We start from the raw sequence: 24,366 nt of genomic DNA, 5'->3' as shown, positions 1-24,366 counted from the left end.
AGCATGAAACACATTCTTCTGATGCATACTTTTATTTTGGCATTGTATAGGCAACTGACTGCTCTGCAAAGGCAAAAAAACCCAAAAAACTAGGGTTATGTGCATGGAGCAAAAACATACCTTCCACTTATAATTCAAAACACCTCACTGCACTGGAAAACGCGGGGATGGGAATACTGTGCTGCATCTGGTGGAGACTTGTAATACCCTTCGCACTTGGAGTGGTGCTCCGTGATACAAATTTATATAAAGGATTTGTGTTTCAATTTTTTGCATGTACATCTTCTGACAGTTCTGTGATTTTCCTGGTTTGTCGGCTTCGATGTCCATAGGCACTCAAAATTACTTCCCTTCCCCATTGTCTCAGGTCGCTGACCTGCATTTTTTTTTCTATTTATTTTGGTCATTTATTTATATTTTCATTTACGGACGCTTTCCAATGGTTCTGTGATTTTTACTAGTGTGTCAACTTCCATGTCTGTCGGCAAGCGAAATTTCAGCTTTCTACGTCTCCCAAAAGGAACCAAACATTAATATCAGTCAGTCAGTCAGTGAGTCCTGAATTCAAATCCCGCTCAGCTGTTGAATTAATACCACGTGGGGTTGACTTAGCCTGTCATCCTCCTGAGGTCAGCAAAATGAGTACCAGCTTTCAGGTATCCTGTGTCGGAGTGGCGACCCGTCCAGGATTGTGCCCAATAGCCCAGGAGACTGCTTTGGCAGCACCAATGCTCTGCACAGAGTATGGTCCTAATGGATGGAAGGATGGTCAGTGAGTCAGTGGTTATAATATAATGAGCTTTACATACTATATATAAAGACTATGTACATATATAAACACACACACACACACACACACACACACACATTGTTAATATCCTCCTGTGAGCTTTTCCTGTTTGAATAAGCTTCTTGCATCAGCTTCTCTTTGGTGGTTTTTAGCATCTTTGAGATTGGGTTACTGCTTCGATTCCTTTGGCAAGGGTAAGCTTATTCTTTTTATTTTCAAGATTTTATGAGTTCCATGAGCTTTGCTAGTTTACTGTTCTTCCTGTTCCTATTATGGGTTTCCCAGACCCGCCACCTGGAAAGGTGTAAAGTTTTTGACAAAGCTGTGGAGATATCTTCCAAATAACAGAATCAATGAATCACAGATACTCATCCATAAGCGTCGACTACAAAAGAGTAAAGGGGCTGTCACACCTTGACGTTTTAGCCAGCGTCTGGCAACGTATCAAAATGTATGTAAAACGCTGGCGTACGCTGAACTATTGATGTTTTTTTTTCATTTTTGGTGTATTCCTAACGAGTTGGACGTATGCATAACGCATTAGTAACGTACACAGAACGTTTCGATAATGTATAGATAACTTATACCAACGAATGCTGAGCGTGTTGTCGGCGTTCACAACGTATGTCCAACGGTAGTCTAACGTATGCATAGCGCTCGGCAGCGTATCGCCAACGATCACGTGGCATAGCCTATTAATACGCTGCCGCTCGACGATTCAAATCATAACCGCACTAGACATCGAAGTGTCAACATCACCGTCATTCCCCGTCACACCTTGACATTTTAGCCAGCGTATGCCAACGTAGGAAAAATTTGCCGAATACGCTGGCACACGTCGAATACGTTATGGGTAAGTTTTGTATATGTTAAGAGCATGCTGAAGCACGCTGGCATATGTCATAGTACGCCGAGCATGTCGACAAATTTTAAGCATGCTGAAAATTTTTCGACATATGCCAGCGTATAACTCATACGTTCCGCATACGCTGGCCATAAGTTGTAGGCACGATACACGATCGTTGACACACGTCGACACACGTTATTTGTAAGTTACTCATAAGTCGAAACACGTCAAGGTAATGTTTAGCGTACCCAAAACTTATTTCTAACCTATGAGTAACGTGCTTTGAACCTATGTGTAACGTATCTCAAATGCATATTGATGTATTTGATGTCTTCCAGACGACCACAGAACTTAGGCCTCAGTCACATTTGCCACGGTGGCCGTGGGGTCTCCAAAATCTATGGCCACTAGCAATTATACGGTGGCCGCAGTATTTCCACGGTCACACAAAATGTAGCAGTCACATATGTTTTTATTTTTCGAAGATCCGCAAGGCGTGTTTATAAATTGTGGAGACCGAAAACGTGGGGGTGCCGTACGGTCTTTGATTTGATGTCGCACGGTGACCTTCGGGCGTTCCTGCGGCGGCCATAGAATTTTCAAGGCAGACGCAAGGTGCCCGCAAGGTGACCGCAGGGTGACCGCAAGGCGAATGCAGGGTGACCGCAGGGTGACCGCAAGGCGAACGTAGTGGGCCCTAAGGCGAACGTGCGGCCAGACGGACGGTAACGAATGGGTTATTATTTTTTTTTTTTTTACCAGTTCTTTTGTTTCGGCTTGTCGAATTGCTACGGCGAAGGTAGAAATGAAAAAAGTTATAATTCCGCGTTATAATTCCACGGCGACCTTACGACCTGTAAAATATTGCCATACGGCGTAGGGCCCTCTGAGGCCACCGCACTTTTCTGTCAATTCAGAGGGCGTACGGCCGCCTTATCCTCGCTGGAGAGCAAATGTGACTTAGTCCTTACCGACGTCGTCATTGTGCGAACATCATATTCATATATATATATATATATATATATATATATATATATATATATATATATATATATATATATATATATATATATATATATATATATATATATATATATATATATATATATATATATATATATATATATATATATATATATATATTCGTTTTCGAACATCGTGCTTGCACAAACCTCGACACCAAGGCTGTATAGTATAGCCTATTGCTCCTCGGATACAAACCTGTTACTGTGCTGAATACTGTCGGCAATTGTAACACACATCCAAGAGAGACGGAAGACACTGTTAGATTTACCTTTGTGCAGTTCATGATGGCCATCGGTGTTGTGTTGTTAGCAGCAGCTTACTATCTCCTCTCGCATCGATTATAGAAAGGTGAATAAATAGCGTTTGGATTTTATAAATACGTAATCATTGCATCGATGTTATAATTTACAAATGAAGAAACGAGCACCTGTACTGTCAATTGTGATAGATATTTTCGGAACAGTGCGATTGTTTTGACAACATAAAAAGCTTCACTTAAAATAAATTTGTGTTTTAATTTCGACTGTAACAACGATTTATTCGCGGAATTCTTCAATTCAAAGGTAATTTACTTGCTAGAAGGTAAACGTGAGAACATTGGTTCAGTTTGAAAGCCGATTTCCATTATAATGGAGCTGGCAGATCCGTCGTATATGCGATCCGTCATTGCCCGAAACGTCGTTATGCGGCGCATGACGTGTGTGTGTGTGTGTGTATATATATATATATATATATATATATATATATATATATATATATATATATATATATACACACACACACACACATATATATGTACACACACATATATATGTATTTTTTTTTGTAATAAGAAGGCGCTTCCCACCAAAAGTAAAACTAGATCAACTCCACTAATTTGAGCAATAAGGAAGAGCAGATCAGGTCTCAGGCGATGTTTCGCCCACTTCACAGCCGGCTTCCTCAAGCCAACAGACCCTGAGCCTCGGCACGTGTCCCATTTTTATTCTGATATCACTGCTCATTTCTGGTCACGTGCCGGCGCTCAATGTGAAATGGAGCGTTTTTTTATATTTTTTATATTTTGCAAACCTCAAGCAAAATAAATGTCAATTCACATCATCAATGGGCTGTTCTGCTATATTTTTTGTTTTTACTTACACACACCAAATTTGAAACATTGATGTTTCAAACACCATGTAATATATATGAGGAGTGTTCACAAAGTTACACAAATGAGTGCAAATCCAAGAAACTTTGTGTTTTTTTTTAGTATAGAAGTATTTATAATTCATGGAAAACATTTTGAAGGACCATCATATGTTTGCAGATTGTGGCTGTTGGGCTAATCCATTTGATCGTCCATTATTTTCAAACGAAATTCATAAATTTCATTCTTCGAACCTATCCCAAAATGAATTTATTCATTTTTTTTGGTGTCCTTATGCAAAAATACTATTCTTTGCATCCTTATGATCCCTCACCAAATGTTTCCCTAAAATCCATCCTTACATTCTCCAAAAAAGTCAAATTCTTAATATTTAATCCTTACATTCCACCCCAATTACATTATTGTCATTCCCTCCTTCTAATCCACCACTAAATCATATCCCTGAAAGCCGTCTTTACATTTTACTTCATAATCCACTTCCTACATGACGTCACTATGATCCCTTGCTGAACCTCACCATGAAATCCATCTTACACACACACACACACACACACACACACACACACACACACACACACACACACACACACACACACACACACACACACACACACACACACACACACACACACACACACACACACACACACACACACACACACACAATCCCTGGAAGAATTTTTATTTGAAGCTTTCCCGAATAAAATTCCTAATGTTTTATTGTTCCATGAATCCATCTCTTAATGTATTTCCCTTCCGTCTCCCAATCCATCATGAAAATACATCCCACTCAATTATCCCTCCGTATTCGTCCTTACTTATCATTTCGAAAATGTCAGCAGTCATTTAATTGAAAGAACCGCTATGAACTTTTTTTTCAACAACACTGGATATGCAGAGAGAGGAGGTATTATGGAAGAAAGGGGAAATTTCCTGCTGGATGTGATGCTGCTGTTTCTCTGGTGCTGAGTTGATGCTGCTGCTGGTACTGTGCTCCATAACACAGGACAGTCTGTCATAATGATGTTATGATGATGTTGTATTGATGTCGTTGCACATGTTTTGTTTTTTCAGTGTCGAATGCTCCTGAAGGTGCTTTTTGCGAACATTACATGTTGGACAAGGACATTGGTGGCCAAGGGACAAATTAACACAGTAGGAGGGAGTTGAATCTGGCATCCTGGCATCGTAAGCCTTGTATACTCAGTCGGGACTGTCATAATGGTTTTCAATGACGTCCTTCTCATGGTTCTGATGTGGTGCTTTGTTGATACTGCAGTGCTGGGTTAAGGGTGCTGAAATTGTAATATAATTGACATGGCGGTGCTATTTTGATGTCAGTACTGTGATTTGATCTCGATATGATTAGAGTGGTGTTGCTTAGGTTAGGGTGCTGTTGTGATCCTGGTGGTGTGGAAATTGTGGTGCTGCGATAATGCAGTTCCTTTTCTGTTGGTGCTCTCGATCTCCCGACACTGCTGGTGATTTTTTTTTTGCCGTTTTGATCTCACTCAATGGTACTGTTGTGTTCGATTCATTGCTGCTGTTGCGGTGCTCCATCTCTCGCCACTACCATGGTACACGTATGCCACAAGCATGGTGAATATAGGCTGATGTGGCATTTGGTTGTGGTCAACATTTCTTGGCATCTTCTCGAGCGTAGAGGAGGTGCAGGAAAAGCTCGGCACAAAAAAGGACCATTCGGAGTGAGAGGTGCTGGCTCGGTTCAACTCAAACCAAGTTTCACGGTTTCCTTTCGAGCGGACGAGCTTGTAACACTCGATTCAATTTCCCTCCAAACAACCTGTCGAGTTTGCCCTTTCAAACCCGTCTGAAACCTCCACTCCAATCCCTTAGCTAGCAACGGCATGCACTTACTGATAACTCACAGTAAATGAAACTGAAGGCCAACTGCCCGACTTGAAGTAAGCTCGAATACACCTGAACATCAAACTTTGGCAATTAGTTCCATTACGGTTTAATGGTGAGAGCAATTTCCTGCGAGTTTGCTGTTTGTAAGTTTAAACCGTTTTAACATGCCTCCTCCTGTTACTTTCCTTCTTTCAATGAATGAGCCTGATGAATGTATATGACGTGTATATGTATGTGTATGTGTATGTGATATGTATGTATGTATACATATATGCACCAAACTAATTTGGAATCAACACTAAATACTCGGATGTGATGGGAATGGACTATGGATCTCACACCATCTCTTGTGACTCCTCATGACTTCAAGAATTCTGATGACAATCTCGATCAAAATGCGTACATTATATTTTGGGGGTTGGTTGTGGGGAATTGGACTCTGGAGAGGTTTATGTGGGGTAAGTCATTGATTAGTTCGGAGATTGAAAAGTGCAACCCATGAATGCAGGGTGGTCTTCTGGGCATTCTGCAAGATTGAAGTCCAACTTGTCGGTCCAGGGAGGTTATCAGTAGCGTGATGTCCCAAAATTGTTGAAAAAAAAAAAGACCCATGCAAATCACGTCCTTCCTTTTTCAGCCCCCCCCCCCTTCTTATGTTGCGATGTGAAGTTAAAGTATGAACCATTTTCTTGCGTTGAAAGTCAATAGAAATGCGTTGGATACATAAGTTGCAATCACAGATGTTTCACCTCAAAATGCACAAATTGTTAATTAATTTAATTAAAACAACTACAACCTTTATCGTAGTGGCAAATCTATTATCGGAATTTGGAAATGAAAAAAAAAGAGGACTTTGTTTTACTCATGCAGGTGTCGCCGTTCCTGGAATAGCAGGAAGATAGAGGACAATGGATCAGCAGACGAAATGGGGACAAAGGGAAAACAGTGGGATGACTACAAACGCATGCACTGTAGCACAAGGAGAGGGGCTGGTGGAGAAGGTTTAGAACAAGGTCTCGGTGAGTGTGGTAAAGCTCAGTTGGGGAAATGAGAGAGACCATGAGGTTGGCAGCAGAATTGAAATCCTGCAGGGAAGAGGTTGAGATGACAGACTCAGGAAGGCAGTTACACAGATGAGAAAAGAGGGTTAGTGAGAGTTGAGTTTTAAGAAGGGAAAGGTAACAAGGTGTTTCTGGTTGGTCTTGCTTGTGACCTGTATGGTCAGGGGCTGGATTGAGATGGTGAGAGGGCAAGAGGAGCAAGACCAGAATGGAGCTGTTAAAACACACGAGGACACCAATCTGCCTATGGACACCAAGCAAGAAGCGGACTCCGAGATTCAGTTTCCTGACGTGAGATTCCAATGACATGGAGGTCGAAGAGTGCTGGATTCTGGGGTCTCAGGTGGGGACAGGCAAGGTAAGAAGCAGAAAGGACAGTCCACAATGAGGAGACATATTCCATCACGCTCTGGGCAAAAGTTTTGGAATCAATTCTAAGCTAAGAACTATAGAGGAAGGACTTGGCTCTACGGTAAGTTCAGTAGTGGAGACCGACTTTGGTGACCAGCTTGGAGATATGATCTACCTAAGACAGGTTACAGTTGTTAGTGAGGCCCAGGAGTTCCAGAAGGTGTATCCCTCTCCCACAGCCTGACCACAGACAAATATCGTGAGATTTGCCTCCTTTTTTACACTCGGAAAAGTGAAAATATGGGTCTTTCTTGCACTGAAAGACACGTTCCAGGTAGAAAACCAGTCCCTTATGTCGCCACACATTGGCGGAGAGGGATACTTGTGCGGTGTGCATGGTGGAGAGGAGAGCAACTATCCAGCACAGAGTGAGATCATCTACAAGGTGATACAATTTATTTCCCAGTGATGAAGACATGCCAATTATGTACATGAATAACAGGATTTCTCCCAGAGCACTACCTTGAGGTACAGCAGCCTCCGGAGGAAAAGCACAGGATAGATTTCCATCCAAAGCAACCACTGCTTTTGAGCTTTCGAGCTCACAGGAAATCTGATAGGTAATCAAAGAGTGATCTCTGGATACCATTAGCATTAGCTGACAGGTTGGAAATCAGGGCAGGATTCCAGACAGATTCCAATGGATGGGAGATGTCCAGTGATATAGTCTTGACCTCTTGTTACATATTGAAGGCATCCGCATTCATTTCCAAAGAAGAAGGATCAGCTCGTCCAAAGTGGATCGACCTGGGTGGGAGCCAAAGTCGAAGATTGAATAGTCGGATAAAAGATGAGTCTTGAGATCTTTATCGATAATCAAATCCAGGACCTCGCTGATGACTAATGATAAAACCTAACTTTTTGATGATGATGATGATGATGATGATGATGATGATGATGAAGATCCATCCATCCATTCCATCCATTGGGACCATACTCTTTGCAGAGCATTGGTGCTGCCAAAACAGTCTCCTGGGCTATTGGGCACAATCCTGGATGGGTCGCCACCCCAACACAGGATACCAGCAAGCTGGCACTCATTTTGCCGACCTCGGAAGGATGACATGCAAAGTCAACCCCACCTGGTATTAATTCAACAGCAGAGTGGGATGTGAACTCAGGATTCTACGATCCCACGCCCACCACCCTAACCATTAAGCCAACACCAGGCAGACGACGACGATGACAATTACGGAAAACATTGTAAGATCATTCTCCAAAAGAAATTCTAACAACAAAAATTGCTCTACTGCTGTAATTCAGAGCATATCGTTATGTTCTATTGCCATGGGGATGGCAGGATGGCCTCGAGGTACACACACTCACTTCTAAGCTGTCTCGTCTGGGTTTGAATCCCGACTCAGCTATCAACTGCCACCCTGTTGTTTCACAGGCAGGGTGATTCATCAATGTGTGTGCTGTCCCTCGGATGGACATTAAACGGAGAATCCTGTCTGCTGGCATTAGTTGGAGCATGTACATTAAAGACCCTACAGTGTCATTCATGAAGAGCAGGCGAGCTATCATCGGAACCTTGAACAAATTCCAAATTCCTGCCCTAACTTCTGCTGGGAAGGCAATGGCAAACCACCCAGTATACCACCATTGCTTGCCCAGGAACTGTCTCGGCAGCACCGATGCTCTCTTTGACGTCCACCAAGTAATGTCGGCAGACAGGACGCTCCATTTAACGTCCATCCGAGGGACGACACACACATTGATGAATCACCCTGCCTGTGAAGCAACAGGGTGGCAGTTGATATCCGGGTCGCGATTCAAACCCAGGCTAGACAGCTTTGAGGTGAGCGTGCATAGCTCTGGGCTATCTTATCAACCCCACTGTACAGGTAAATGGGCCGAAATCGATCAACTTGAACCACCACTTGCATTACCTGCAGCAAACGGTCCGCAGGGAGGTAATGCGACTGAAACGAATAAATTACAAAATCTTCACTTGCAAGTTGCAATCCGATGTAATTTATTTCGAGATGGAAAAGGCAGCTCAAGACGGAAGGATCAAATGTAATGGTTGTAGTCAGGCATGAAAGCGAATGCTGTGCACCATGGATTTATTGTTGTTGTCGGAATGGTACTTGGGGGCGAGGAGAGGGGGGTAAGCTTGTCGTCTGGAAGTGGCCCCATCGTTACATCAGGAAAGGGAAAGCGAGTTGTTCGGCAAGATGTCTTGGTGTCAGTTTTGATTTGATGTGCCGTAGTGTTTACAGAGCGTCGGTGCTGCCAAAGCTTTTTCTTGACAAGGGTTACACGAGGTGGTTTGCTATTGCCTTCCCAAGCAAGGAAGCAGTAGCACATACCAATTTTAAAATCTTTGTTGTACCGGGACGGGATTTGAACCATTAACCTCTAATGCTTAGAAGGATAACGGATGCTCCAACCATTACACAACCAAGTCTGGTTGGTGTCTGATGCAGAAATAGATCTACAAGGAGGGTGATGGAAATGAGCGGTGTCCAAGAGCTCTCAGAAAGAGATGCTCAAAGTAGTCCAAGGACACCAACTTGATATTTTTTTTCAAAATACTGTTCCAGTAGAAATGATTTGTCTTTCCTTATGATTACTACCACTGTGTTGGCTGGAAGGTTAAGGTAGCTGGCTGAAGATTTTAGGGTCTTGAGTTCGACCCCTGTTTGTCATTAAATATCATTAGGTGGGTTGACTCAGCTGGGCATCCATCTGAGGTTGGCAAAATGAGTACCAGCTCACTGTAAACAGGAGCACTGCATCAGTGTCACAGTTGTTCTTCCAACAATGATGCAACCAGCATCCACAGGTGTTTAACGGCCCAAACTATTTCCATCTTCTTATGCGGTCGAATGGGAACGTTTTTGGGCCAAATCTTTGATGAACTGGCTAACCAGGCTTGCCATTTGAATTAAGGTACAGGAGTTTGTGATTTGATTCAGGGTGCTGGAGGTAACTCGCGTACTCTTCATGATGGACATTGTGGGATCTTTAAGGTCCACCAACTATGTTTGGCAGATGGGAGGCCCAGTTTAACATCCATCTGAGTGACGGCACACACATTGATGAATCACCCTGCCTGCAAAACACGAGGATTGCAGTTTATAGCTGGGTCAGGATTCAAACCCAGGATAGACAACTCAGAGGCGAGTGCACATACCTCTCGGCCATCCTGCAAGACCCTTTGATTTTATGTAGGCCTACATCTTCTTCTTCGTTAACGGCCACCGTTGTCCCACCTTTCTTGTGGGGTCGGCTGGGGTAAGCTTGGCCCGAGTCTTCACGAAGTGGTTGGCCAGGCCTGACGTTCGACGAGTTAGGGCAGGAAACATTAGGGCAGGTACACCTAGGTCAGCCTGCTATAGGCAGACCTATAAACTGAAAAAAATATACAGTGGCCTATTAAAGTGTTCACTCCCGACCAAAAATACCACATTCAGATGAATTACGGATTATCTCGAAACAATGTTTCCAAATGAACATTTTTATTCATAACTGAAGAGATCAAAAGAAACCCTGTTATAGTTAATGGAGGTTACATGTCAGGAATACCTGTAAAAAAAGGTGCAAATCAAAATTCACTGGTAGAAAAAGTATTCAGCCCCTGAGGTCAGCTCTTGGTGGAAACACCTTTTTCAGCAATAACTGATACGAATCTTTGCGGTGAGGTCTCCACCAGGTTTGCACAGTGAGATGGTGAAATCTTTCCCCATTCTTCACGTGAAAATTGCTCTAGTTCTGCCAAGTTTGATGGGGATCGTCGATGGACTGCAATCTTCAAGTCTCACCATGAATGTTCAATTGGGTTCAACTGAGGACTTGGACTGGGCCACTCAAGATCATTTATTTTATTATTATTATTATTATTATTATTATTATTATTATTATTATTATCCAGCCACTCCAGTGTGAGATTGGCTTTGTGCTTCGGATCATTGTCCTGCCGAAATATGAATCTCATTTCAGATTCAGTTTCAGATTCATGGCTGACTCGCGCAGGTTTTCATCGAGGTTTCTCCGGTACTTTGCACCGTCCATTGTCCCTTCGATCCTGACAAGCTTGCCAGTCCCTGCTGATGAAGAAATGCCCCATAACTTGATGCTGCCACCACCGTGCTTGACAGTAGGGATGGTGTTGACCTTGTGAAGCGCAGTGTTAGGCTTGTGCCAGACGTAACGCTTTGAATTTAGACCAAAAAGTTACATTTTTGTCTCGTCTGACCACAAAACGTTTCTCCACAAACGTGCAGTATCATTAAGATGTTTTTTCACAAACTCCATACGAGCGTTTAGATGAGTCTTTTTCAGTAATGGCCTCTTTCCTTCCATCAAACCATAGAGGACAGCTTTGTGACAGAAACTGGATATTGTTGATTGATGAACACTGACCCACCCCCCCCTCCCCCCCATCTGAGACATAGAGCCTTGCAGTTCTTTCAGTCAGTGTTGGATTTACAGTGACATCACGAAACAGTTTCCTGCTTGCCCGGCTGCTGAGTTTGGATGGGTGACCTGATCTGGGTCGGGTCTGGGTGGTACGATACATCTTCCACTTCATAATGATGGATTTCACCGTATTCAAGTCGATAATTAGTGATTTTGAAATCTTCCTATAACCCTCTCCTGAAAAGTTTCTCCACCACTTTATGTCTGACTTCTGTGGAAAGCTCATTGGTCTTCATGTTTGCCTTGTTGGTTGACCAAGTGATTTGCACCTTCGACCTCTGAAGATAAGTGGGGGAAATTACAGATGAAAGCTATTACACTAATTTTGTAACATTTCAAACAAATAATTTGCTCCTAAAATGATTTAGGGTTAATTAGACAAAGGGGTTGAATACTTATACAACTGAGAATCATCTGATTTTCTCTGTTAATTTAACTCATTCACATTTTATCTGCTTTTTTAAAGTTTATCACTTTGGAGTAGTTTGTGAAGACGCTAGATATTAAATTTGATTTGAAAGATTTATTTATGAAATAGGCTCAGGTGGCATCCAAATGTGAAAACTTTGGAGTGGGGTGAACACTTCTTCGGCAACTATAACTAGTCTTCCTTTCTCTGCTTTATCCTTTTTATGATTATGACCTGCACTACATGGAATTATTTGGATTCAAGTCCAACACATTGTGGGCCAAATTAGCCCTCTTGCATGCTTTACTTGCCTGAAGTCAATTATCTGTTAGCGGCAATGAGTTCAAGAAAGTGTTGCGTTAAAGATGTGAAATCTCTGCTGTCGGTCTTGACCTTACCCCCTGGAGAGTTTGGAATGAAATGCAAAAGGTCAGTCTTCACATGAAAAGGTGTTTGCCCTCTTGTCACTTTGTGTAGTAACAGACCATAGTGAGGCTGCACCGGTCGATCTATGAGCTCCCACATAGTAGGCGTTTAATCCACGCCGCGCCCAAAAATGTGACACCCTCAGGGGAAAAGGGGGGGGTCTAGCTATTAATACGGTGGCCGTGACGAATGGCGAGCTCTTTCCTGACCACTTGTTGACCCCCGCGGCTCTGTCACTCAGCCAAACGATGACACGGCCAGAGAACTTACCGCAATGGCCAGTTCGGAAGTCGCCATGACCTTTTATGACGTCTGGCCACAGTTTGTGAAGGAGCAGCAGGATATCCAAGCTGGTGATGAATCGCAGTAGACCTTAGGTGTGACAGAGGTCATCTATTTCACTCCCCACGGCGTGTCCACATTACAGAATTGCCGAATAATTTGGTGCCGAATGTGTCGGATTATGTAATATGGAGAGAAGTGTCTCAAATACCATATGGAGTAACTGAGCGGTTGAGGAGCCACTGGTGGCTCGAGAATAATATGATTCTGTCACACGAAGAGCATCTGCTGTTTGAAACTTGTAATGGGAACTCCAGATATCTAACTGCCTGGAGTACATTAATTTGTCAACTGATTACTGGGCCTGGGTTGTGGAAGGGGAGTTTGACAGGACTGTCTCTGGGGCTGGAAGGATAGCCTAGAGGTATGCACACTCACCTCTGTAGTTGGCTAGCCTGGGTTTGAATCTCGACCCAGCCATAACCTGTCATTTTGGTGTGTGTGCCGTCACTCAGATGGACGTTCAATAAACCAGGTGATGTATTTCCAGCTGACGTTGAGCCAAGTTGTCGATGTTTTTGGAAACTTCCCCGCAATATGGTTTCCTCGGTTTAGGAGACAGTCCCACGGATGGTTCATTTCGTCTGCTTCCAGTATATCAGCCTGCTGGGTTAAATATATCGATGTGTCATCCCAAGTCGGCTTGTATGAATGACTAAGAGAAGTCAGCAGTTTCCTTTCCAACCTCTTGCGCTCACCTGGAAGACGTCTCGAAGCCCGAACAATCACAGGAATCCATCGCCGTTCCTTGTTTCGTTGCTTAATTTCACCGTAGTTTGAGGGTAGATAAGAGAGAGAGTTAGGACTGTTTCAAGGCAGGGGTCTTTTTGCCGCAGAGTGGTTATTGCATGGAATGGTCTTCCCGGAAAGGTAGTGGCAATGGAGGGTGTGAATAGCTGGTTTCAATGGGAATTAGACAGGTACCTGGAATCAAGTATGGGGGTATTGGTTGGATACTGGGGTTGGTGCAGCGCAGACATGATCGACCGAATGGTCTCCTCGTTCGCCAAACTTCCTTGTGTGTATCCTTGTGACGATTAAGATCGTGGAACAGACACCCCATTAGCATTAGGAAGTTGCACATCCAGTATTTTTGGAGGTCTAGACCGACAGATAATGTATGCTTGTGTGCATCTCGGACATTGTGGATCAAATGGTTTCTTGGAAGGCAAGTGGTGGGAAATTGGGGGAAAAACGTTTGGAACTTTTCAGCGCCCTTAAACAACACGAGTGTGCGATGTAGAACACACCTGTGAATCAGTCATCCGGAGGGATCGGATTTATTTGCTGTGAAGGTTTACTTCTGCGAAAAAGAAATCTTTGGGTCGAATTTCCAGGCGTCACTCAACGGCGTTCGAGCTTTTCCGTGCAAATGCTTTATTGGAGGAACTTTTATTGGAGTTGACACGTCGCCCTGTAATGCGTCGGACGGCCTGTTGACTAATTTTACACGCAAGTTAAAATGTGGCTTTTTTACTGCCGTGACGTCATACGGTGAAATGAGATCACGTTGCGAAAGCCCGCGCGTGCGGTTCCCTCCAGCTGTGTGAAATGTGCAACAGTGGGATTTATAAAGGTTTCCTGGACAATTATGAGCAGCCTGCGCATATGTTATGAGCCTGATGTATTACTTCTGCAATTGCGCTCAGATGGCGAGTCGTCGTTGTCTGTGACGGGTTGCAGGTGCACACAGGTAGTGCATGAGCTCGCGTCCCTCTCCATTGGCTGATGCACATTATACGTGATAGTTCTGAATATAAATGATAAAAAAATAAACATTATCTCCACCAGAATATGCAGTATTACTAACAAGTTGATTCACCCGATCATGATCGAAGTATTCAGACTTTAGTAAACCATCAATAAGATTGATAATTGAAGACGCAGCGAAAAATAACCGGGGGGGGGGGGGTTGCAAGAACTCGCCTAGACGTTTCACGTTTAACTCCGTGGGATGTTTAACGTCCACCAACTCATGCTAACAGACGGGACACCCAGTTCGACGTCCATCCAAGGGACAGCACACGCATTCATGAATCACCCTGCCTGTCAAACACCAGGAAGAGAGTTTCTATCTCGGTTGGGATTGGAGCCCAAGCTAGACAGCTCAGAGGTGAGTGTGCATACCTGTAGCTGTAGGCCATCCTGCCAACACCATTGTGTGCCCTTATCTCTGCTTGGTCATGTTCCATTTCCTTGCCTCATTCTTTTTCAGCTCCACTCCATCATAGTGGTCTCTCTTTCTCTCTCTCTCTCTCTCTCTCTCTCTCTCTCTCTCTCTCTCTCTCTCTCTCTCTCTCTCTCTCTCTCTCTCTCTCTCTCTCTCTCTCTCTCTCTCTCTCTCTCTCTCTCTCTCTCTCTCTCTCTCTCTCTCTCTCTCTCTCTCTCTCTGTTTCTCTGTCTCTCTCTCCCTCTCTGTTTCATAAGAATACAGCGAGTGATGCCAAGAGTGCGGTTATTACCGCAGAGTTATTTAAAATCATTTCAAACCCGGGTTGAGTGCTCTTTCCCCCTGGGGGTAAGTGCTTGATCATCGTTCTTGTGAGAGAAAATAAAACTTGGCCCTAACAGCCAAACACGTGAACATGATGGAATCCTCTTGTTGGCAAATCACGGACCATTCATTATATCATGTTCATGCTCTGTAGCTTTCCCTGCAACTGGACGCTGACCCGTCCACAGTGAACTCCCAGCTATTGGAATCACTCACCGCCTCGTCGTGTGTGTCCCCGATGTCCCAGTAGTGATGAACGACCTCTTGGCGGGGACATTTATTTAGTACGTACGCAAAATTTGGCGGATTATTTTTTTGTTGTTGTTGTTGTTCTTGCTCACAAGTCCCAAACTTTTGGTTTTTTTTGTATTTATTAATACTAGTGCATGGCCGTACCTTGAAAAGACCTTGAAAAGGCACATACTCAGGTCCCCAGAGTCAATTGTGATGTCATATCAAACGACAAAGAAGCATTGTGACGTCATAGCACCGTGTCCTGTCATTGGTTTGGTAAATAAATGGCCATAACTTGGGAAGCACTTGTCCGATTAATATCAAACCTTGAAAAGGCGCATCCACAGGGCCCTCACAATATACCTGGCAAGTTCCAATTAGATCGGACAGGGGTTGTCGAGAAACAGTGGTTGCAGACAGACAGACTCGCAGAGATTGCTGGAATTATAGATAGATTTAAGTTTATACAATTTGAAATTATCTTTCTTGCGAGAACTTTTACAACTTCTTCACTCATCGTCCTCACCTCTCGTTTTGTTAATCTTTCTCCTCTTCGTCCCCAACCCCGTGCGTACATAATAAATCGATGTATTGTTAACATTGTTATTGATTGACAGTTCGTGGAGGCGTTACGATTGTTTTCCGAACTTTTTGACGTCACAGCACACCGTTGTGCACATGTTTGTCCCGTCCAGCCTCCAGGGCACGTGAGAGCCTCACGGGCAAACTTCACACGGCTCTCATCTGTCGTTGTCCAGGTCTCGGGTGGTGCTGGGCAGTCCAAAAAGGTTTGTTCACTCTGATGGGAGGGGTTGACAAGTTTCCACCGCCTCCTTTTCACCAAGTCTGACGCTTCCTCCGACACTGACATATGTCCACCCGCCTCCTGCGCTTTCCTTTACAACGTCGAGGCCTGTCCAGCAGCTGTCCACCATCAATTTCTGCTGTCGAGAAGTGCCCGACGAGGAGAGAAAGGGTGTTTCCCCGTTTTTTTTTTTGTTTTTTTTTTTTGTCTCTCGATGGTGAAGTTACGGTCGAACACCAGGTGATGCCTCCAGCGCAGCTCCAGGTGCCCGAGGTCGGTTTTACCTGCATTTCGTCCAAAAAGGTCCATCGGAGTAAAATCGATGTCCAGTTGAACTTTTTTGTGCATTGAGAAGGTTTATAATACTATATAAATATTTATTTATTTCCTCCCCAAATCTTTCATTGACCTTTTTGCGTGATCTCATGAGATTCCCATCAGATTCCTATTAAATTTTATGAGTGGTACTTTAGACTGAATGTAAGAGCATTTCGAAGTTTCCTTATTTTTACCTCCGCCACCGAAGGTCTAGAGGTTATATGTTTTCACCCTGAGCGTCTGTCTGTCTGAGCAGAATATCTCAAAAAGTTTTGGACGGATTTGGACAAAATTTGGTGGACAGACTATGTGTGTGACAAGGACGAAATGTTTAGATTTTGGTGAAGATCTGGATCCAGATACGAATTTCTTTAAAAAAAATTTTAAGGTGATTGTTCACCATTGAGAGATGGGGAAAAACTATATACTGGATGGAACAGTGTTTCTCAAGGTGGGGCGTGGCAATATTTTGGTGGGGCATGAGGATTCAGATTTAATGAATAAAATATATGATCACTTTCATAGCTTTGCTATGAGTTCCCTTCTTGGTTGACTCAGCCATTTCTGGTGGATTTATCTGAAGTACCAGAGCAAAACCGAGAGGAGTTATGCGAGTTGCAACAAGATGCGTCTGTGAAAACTCTTTTCAAGATCAAAGGAACCATGATGTGGCTGTCTGAGGAGAGAGAAAAGAAATACCCAAACTCGACTACTTTTGCAAGGGAAGTATTGATAAATTTTCCATCATCTTATTTAGTCGAATGTGGATTTAGTGTTGTTGCCGATTTGCTGCAAGCTAAGAGAAATCGAATGGAAATCACGAAACGTGGTGATTTAAGGCTGAAACTGACAAAATTGGTTCCGCGAATGAAACAAATCTGCAGCCAGCGTCAAGGGCAGGCTCCCATTGAAGTGAGTAGCAATTGAATAAAATTTGCAATAAAGTTTTAATAAAGCCTTTTGAATACATATGTAGTATATATTGTAGTGTCTCCAATCATGGTGGGGCGTACGATTTTTTTTGAAAATCAAAGTGGGGCGTGGGACAAAAAAGGTTGAGAGACACTGGGATCAAATGACGTTCCAAAAAGTTGTGGATGGATTTTGATAAAACTCAGCGGATGAGTTGGTTAACAAGAACAAGTCGATTCGATTTTGGTTCAGGTCCGGATCCAGATCTGACCTATCAGTGGGATACAAAATGTAAACTGTTCAGCCTGGCGGAGTGCCGTTCTCGTTATAGTGGAGCAACTTAGCATAACAATTGTGCATTTTGTGAGGAAAGCACCAAATTTGGCACACTAGTAGCCTATAATATTATGAACAGATTTGGATATTGGGCCATCTCAAATTCAGCCGCTGATGGCTGTGGCAGCCATTTTCCACTGCCATCAAAAATTTTGAGGTGGCTCAATATTCAAATCTTTTCTTAATATTATAGGCTACTAGTGTGCCAAATTTGGTGCTTTCCTCACAAAATGCACAATTGTTATGCTATATTTAGCGAAGTTGCCCCACTATTATGAAATATGTCAAATGCAGTATTTGAGAAGGTTCACTTCTTTATCAATTCATTTGTTCTTTCACTTTCATATTCATTCAATGTACTTAAGAGATGCCTTCCAGAATGCCAAATTTTCAGCGATAGACTAAAAACACAATTTAAATGTGTAGGTAAATATGTAATATTCCGAAATATACATTTAATAAACAATAAAACATTTGATTAGAGTATAATTTAATTTAAAATGATTGTTTACATTTCACAAGCTTTATTCAAATGTCTGTGTATATTGGTATTATTTATAACAATAAATGTGTGTGTGTGTGTGTGTGTGTGTGTGTGTGTGTGTGTGTGTGTGTGTGTGTGTGTGTGTGTGTGTGTGTGTGTGTGTGTGTGTGTGTGTGTGTGTGTGTCCTCCATAACTCCAAGACTATGAAACCTAGCAGCCATGCATACTAAGGGAACTCCTATGGAGTGCATGGATGGAAACTGAGTATTTGGATGAAGTTAAACACCCCCTTTTGAAGGTAATTAACGGGCTTATTAACTTTAAACCAAAAACAGGCTTACCCTTGGTCAGCCTGCATTCACCTCGTGGGGGATCTTAGTCCGCCATTTTGTTTCAGCCTGTTCATAAAAGCTTTGGTGATTTTCCACAATGACCTCTTACGGACTAATTAAAATGTATAATCGAAATCTGTCTTCAGATTTGAGGATTGGAGCTGGTGGACTAAAAAAAACTGTCAAAATCTGGAGATCAGAAAATTTTAAGAAATCCACTAGATTCTTTTAACGAAGCGCATTTATGTATTTACTGGAGGAAAGTAAGGCTGTGATCCCTCCTTTTCCATATTTACAAATTGCCAAAGCATTCAACTTCAACTTTGTCTTCAACTGTTCAAAAATTGTATTGAATGAGGAAAGGATTATGGAATGTGCCTAAAGTGTAATTTCATTGAGTGCAACAAAAATAATTATGATAAAGCGCTCTTCATCAATTGCATGATCTTCGCTGTATAGATCGCTAATCGCCTGCCAAGCCGAACATTCCTTATCAACCGTTTCATTGGAGTGCTTGCTTGAGTGCTTAACCACTCAACGAGCACTCTACAAGCTGCTTGGTTATGGCTGCTTTCTCCTTTGAGCTCACAAGGTTAATCACGACAAAAGTTTATAGGATCACTTTCTTTAACCATGATACACCTTACTTGGGGTTCTAAACGGTCATTGTTTCACAATTCATAATGTATAAACACTCAAGCCACCACCTGTCATGGGGAAGGGGTGGGAATCCAGAGGGTGGGATGGGAGGAGGGAGGTGAAGGGTGGGAGTACAGAGGGTTGCGTGTGGGGTGGGAGGATGGAGTGAAAGGGGTGGGATGAGGGGCCAGGTGCCGGGTACCTTTTCTAGTTACTCATATTATTATTATTATTAATCACAGGTCTTGAGGTTTCAATGTCTGGAATAATTATTAAATAGGGTAAGTATTTCGTGACTTGGATGGTGAAACAAAAAAGAAATGAAGAGTGAATAATTGTGTAATTACACCAAAAGCTGAAAATGTTAATTAATTTGGTTATATGTTGATGACTATGGGGAAATGTATGATAATCTGAGCATCTGGAATACCAATGACATAAAAAATGTTTTTAATCGATTTTTTTTTTTGGAATCGATGGATATCACCAACTGTCAGCACCTCTACCATTATCTTTGAGGCAGTGTTCGAGCCAGCATTTTAAAACTTCAGTCTTGTTTAGCCTCCCCCTAAAGAATAGGGGTGCTAATGCTGTTGTAAAGTTTGTTTCTGCAATTAGTGCTCCCAATTTTTAGTGGTACCACAGAGTTTCTTAGACACTCTAAGAGTACTAAACCACAATATGGGGGTTTTTTTCTTCGTTTTCTGCCAATGTCTGAGCCGTATCTCGGGGACAGTCGGGACTTTCCGAATTAAATTTTGCATCAATAATGGGAATAAAAAGTTGACTTTTTGACCTTGACCTAATTTTAAGGTCATGACCTAATTATGGACATATTAACATTTGTTTTTTTAACCAAAACTCGACTAAGGTTTATCCGATCAGACCAAAATTGCCCTTTATAGATAGTCTAGATTGTCACATTTATGCTTAATTTACATCATACCCTTTGAGTTAAAGGTCATAGTCAAATATTCTCCTCCTCCTCTTCCCTTAATAAAGCGTGAGGTCCATTGGCACCAAGCTTCTGCCCTACTTTGAACACGATACTCCAACACTTCCCTCTGTCCTTGGCCAACAATTTCCACTCTCCAACCACTCCCACGGTCTGGAAAAAAACACGTTTTTTTGTCATCGCTCACTTTTACAAATACAGGATCACAAACACCACTTGGCCTTCCAAGATGTTCTTGCATCATAATATTATACTTGCATTGAAATTGTGCACCTGATATTTAATTTGTTCGGATTCTGACCCAATGAACAAAAAACACCTTTTTGATCATAACTTAAATAACTTTCCTCCCATTTTTTTCATGATGTTGTGTTTTGCGGATAGATTGAATATGGGGACCCATTTTCATAATTTACACTCTATCCCTAACTATTGAAGGTCAAGGTTACATGGTACTCTGAAAACAATATGGCCATCATTGGATTGTGGGTGCTGGGGAGGCCTACCATTGTCGATAGCTTTGTGATCACAGATATCTAGTTTAAAATGAAAGTCTTTTGATGAGAAATGCATCCAACTTGATTCCATATCGCATAAAGGGAACTTTGAGCAGATACTTGATTGGTATCATCCAACATATCACCATTGTCATATGGGATCTAAGGATGGAAAGATAAGCAAAAGGGGCGATCTTCAACCAAACCTAACTTCTGCTATCAGTGTGCACATATATATATATATATATATATATATATATATATATATATATATATATATATATATATATATATATATATATTGTTGCGAATTCGCGCCTGCCGGCATACGAACGGCCACGTAACTCGAATCGCGGCACTTCGCCCACCGGACGGACAATTCTGTCGTGACCCTCTCGGACTAACGCCGGGAGATAGTCACGGGTGGGCCTTTCGGCCTCACCACGATCGTGCCAATCGGCCCCCCGCGTGGGATAGGGTTGTTCGCCAAATTCGACCTACCTAAGTACCCACGCGGAGGGTAGACCGGGCGATCGCACCTCTTAAGCGACCCGTCCCGTACTATCGGGATAACCAAGCGGTGTTATCTTCGGCCTCGATGGTTCCGATTAATTATCGGGCATATTAAGCCCACTACCAACCCTTTACGTGAAGCAAGATGGAGATTCAATTAAAGAAAAGACGAAGCGAAACGGGAAAACAGTTCAACATAATGCACATTTATTCCACGGCACACGGAAAGCACACATATACAATTACAACAATTATGCACATATATCAAATGCTAGAAAAGAAACACAACAATGCAGAGATACTACCGACTACGCGAGCACACGGCAACACTTACACAGTTTTACTTTACAGACGGCCCCAACAACACATTTACTCAAAAGCAAAAGAAAAGGGCCACCCTCAAAGACAAGGGGGCAGACGGGGCCTGTGGGCCAATATTTGCGCGGGACCTGAAAGAGCGGTCAGGTCCGCGAGACCGGGTGGATCCTACCCGTGTCTTTGTGATGAGCCGCCAATGTGATGGCGCAGCGGCGCCCCGACTCCACGCTCCTTCGTGGGTTTCGTTAGCACTGCTTGGAGTGGGGTGGGAACGGGGCCCCCCTTTTCGCACTATCTCAGCGTGGGGGGAAAAAAGGGGGGAATTGTTGATGCTCTGGGGAAGGAGGATAGCTGGCTTGCTTGGGTCCCGCGACGAGCGATTCCACTGTGAGCTCATCGCCGACCGCCGTCTTCCTTGCCTTGGACCCGAGCTATTCGGTCTCTTCCCCAATTCTCCTCAGCCGACTGCAGCAAACCACCTGTACGCCCTCGCCTCCCGACTCACTCCCCGCTCCTCCAAGGCCGACTCTGCGCTCAAACCGACTCGACCGCGCTCCTGGCTTCCTCTCTCTGCAGCACCCCGACAGACTCCGAACCCCGACAGACTGCGAGCTCCACTCGGCTCTCCGACCTCTCCAGACTGACTTCTCAAACTGACTGCCAAATTCGCCCCACGCTCGGCGCTTTATAGGCCGGCAGGAGAACCCATATGCAAATTTCTGGATCAGAACGAGCTCGGGGGTGGAGCCACGCTCGCCTATTGGACGGAGAAAAAGGGGCGTGAGTCTCCCCTGATCCTAAAATTTGCATATCTCGATTCTACACCGACGCTCCTGGAGGCGGGGCCAAACTGCCCCGCGCTTGCTGATTGGATGGATCAGAAGTGGGCGTGTAGCATTCCTGATCCGAATTCTCCTCGGAAAGGCCGCATTTTGCACTCGCGGCTCGGCGCACGTCCCGTACGAGGCCAGGACAGCCTGACGCTCGGTGCTCACAAGTGGTGCGGGAATGGCCGCAGAAGGAGAGGTGAAAGTGGTGGAGGGTTTAAAGTGGTGGTTTTCGGCCATGGCGACGTTTGGAATGGCGTTGATGCGATGTTCGCGGGAGCGAGTTGTGAAGGTAAAGGTCGTGGCTGTTGGCGTTGTTGTTGTTGTGAAGCGGAGTTGCGGTTGGTGGTTGTTGTGTGATGGCGGTTGAGACGTGGTTGGTTCACAATAAAGATAGAACAGAAAAACGGCTATCTTAAAGCGTCGCAGCCCGAATGAATCACATTTATTCCCTCTAAACAACGGGTTTGGGCTAACTACACATGTACTTACAGAGATATCTCATCTACGGGACCTGAATGGTGGTTTGCGAATTTCCTCAACCGCAACAATATATATATATATATATATATATATATATATATATATATATATATATATATATATATATATATATATATATATATATATACTGGGCGTAGTGGCGTGCGCCTGTAATCCGGCTACTCGGAGGCTTGGATTGGAGGATCGCTTGAGGACGGGAGCTCTGCGCTGGGCCGTGCTATGAGAGGGTGCAGGGCAGCCCGGAATCATGGCGAAACCGAATCCATATCCGTGTGTCGTAAGAGGCGACCAGGGTTGCATCAGGAATGGCATCTGGCGTAAAACCTGTACCAAATCAGTATGTGGATCATAACGGATGATCCGCTGTGGAATAAGAAGAAAGAAGAAGAAGATATATAAAATGATATTATATATATATATATATATATATAAATATATATATATATATATATATATATATATATATATATATATATGTACATATATATATATATATATATATATATATATATATGTACATATATATATATATATATATATATATATATATATATATATATATATATATACATATACATATTCATATATCTATAATTACAGCTGTGTGTGTGTGTGTGTGTGTGTGTGTGTGTGTGTGTGTGTGTGTGTGTGTGTGTGTGTGACAGCTGTTTCTTGCCAACCACTGGTCCGATGTAATTGAAACTTGCCAGGTATATTGCTGGGGCCCTGTGGATGTGCCTTTTCAAAGTTTGATATTAATCGGACAAGTACTTCCCAAGTTATGGCCATTTATTTACCAACCAATGACAAGACACGTTGCTGCATAGGCGTGGCCAATGGGGAAGAGAACCTCAGCTGCGTTCCCCATTACGGGTTACAACGTACAGACTTCCGGATAGTGATGACCGTGTATTCTAATCATTTCTCGATTTCTTATGCGCATTTATAGATAAACACAATGCCCCAATCCAGTCGTCATTTACGAGGGCGAAGGAACGGCCTGTGTAGTTGTTTGAAAGTTTTTTTTTCTCCTCTCTTCTCTTCGTGTTTTTACTTGCGACGACATTGCAAAAAGGCGAAATACGTTGGTGCTAATTGAATAATTGGCCATTAAAACTAAATTGCGAATAATCTTAACTGTGATATGTGAACTTCCGGGCCACGCACGTACGTGCACACGAGAGCGAAGGAACGGCCTGTGTGGTTGTTTCTGGCTTGCGATTTGAAAGTTTTTTTTTTGCACGTACCGCCACGCATGTACGGGCACATACTAGTATGTGTATATATGTATATGTATATGTATATATATATATATATATATATATATATACATATATATATATACATATATATATATATATATATATATATATATATATATATCATTATATATATATATATATCATTATATATATATATATCATTATATATATAT

The 24,366-nt window shown here is 42.9% G+C and overlaps 1 protein-coding gene and 1 pseudogene across 1 annotated transcript in view; both read left to right on the top strand.

Moving 5' to 3' along the window:
* LOC147033460 (semaphorin-3A-like) overlaps window positions 1–24,366 on the top strand; it is a 226,025-nt gene that overhangs the window by 2,325 nt on the left and 199,334 nt on the right. The gene's annotated exons all lie outside the window — the stretch shown is intronic.
* Window positions 23,058–23,198, top strand: LOC147033463 (signal recognition particle RNA; annotated as a pseudogene).

The sequence above is a fragment of the Eptatretus burgeri genome, chromosome 2, assembly GCF_056783735.1.
Source record: "Eptatretus burgeri isolate ZD-2024b chromosome 2, Ebu_testis_v1, whole genome shotgun sequence".
Classification (NCBI taxonomy): Eukaryota; Metazoa; Chordata; class Myxini; order Myxiniformes; family Myxinidae; genus Eptatretus; species Eptatretus burgeri.
The sequence above is the reverse complement of the archived record's forward strand: the minus strand, read 5'-3'. Positions and strand labels throughout refer to the sequence as shown.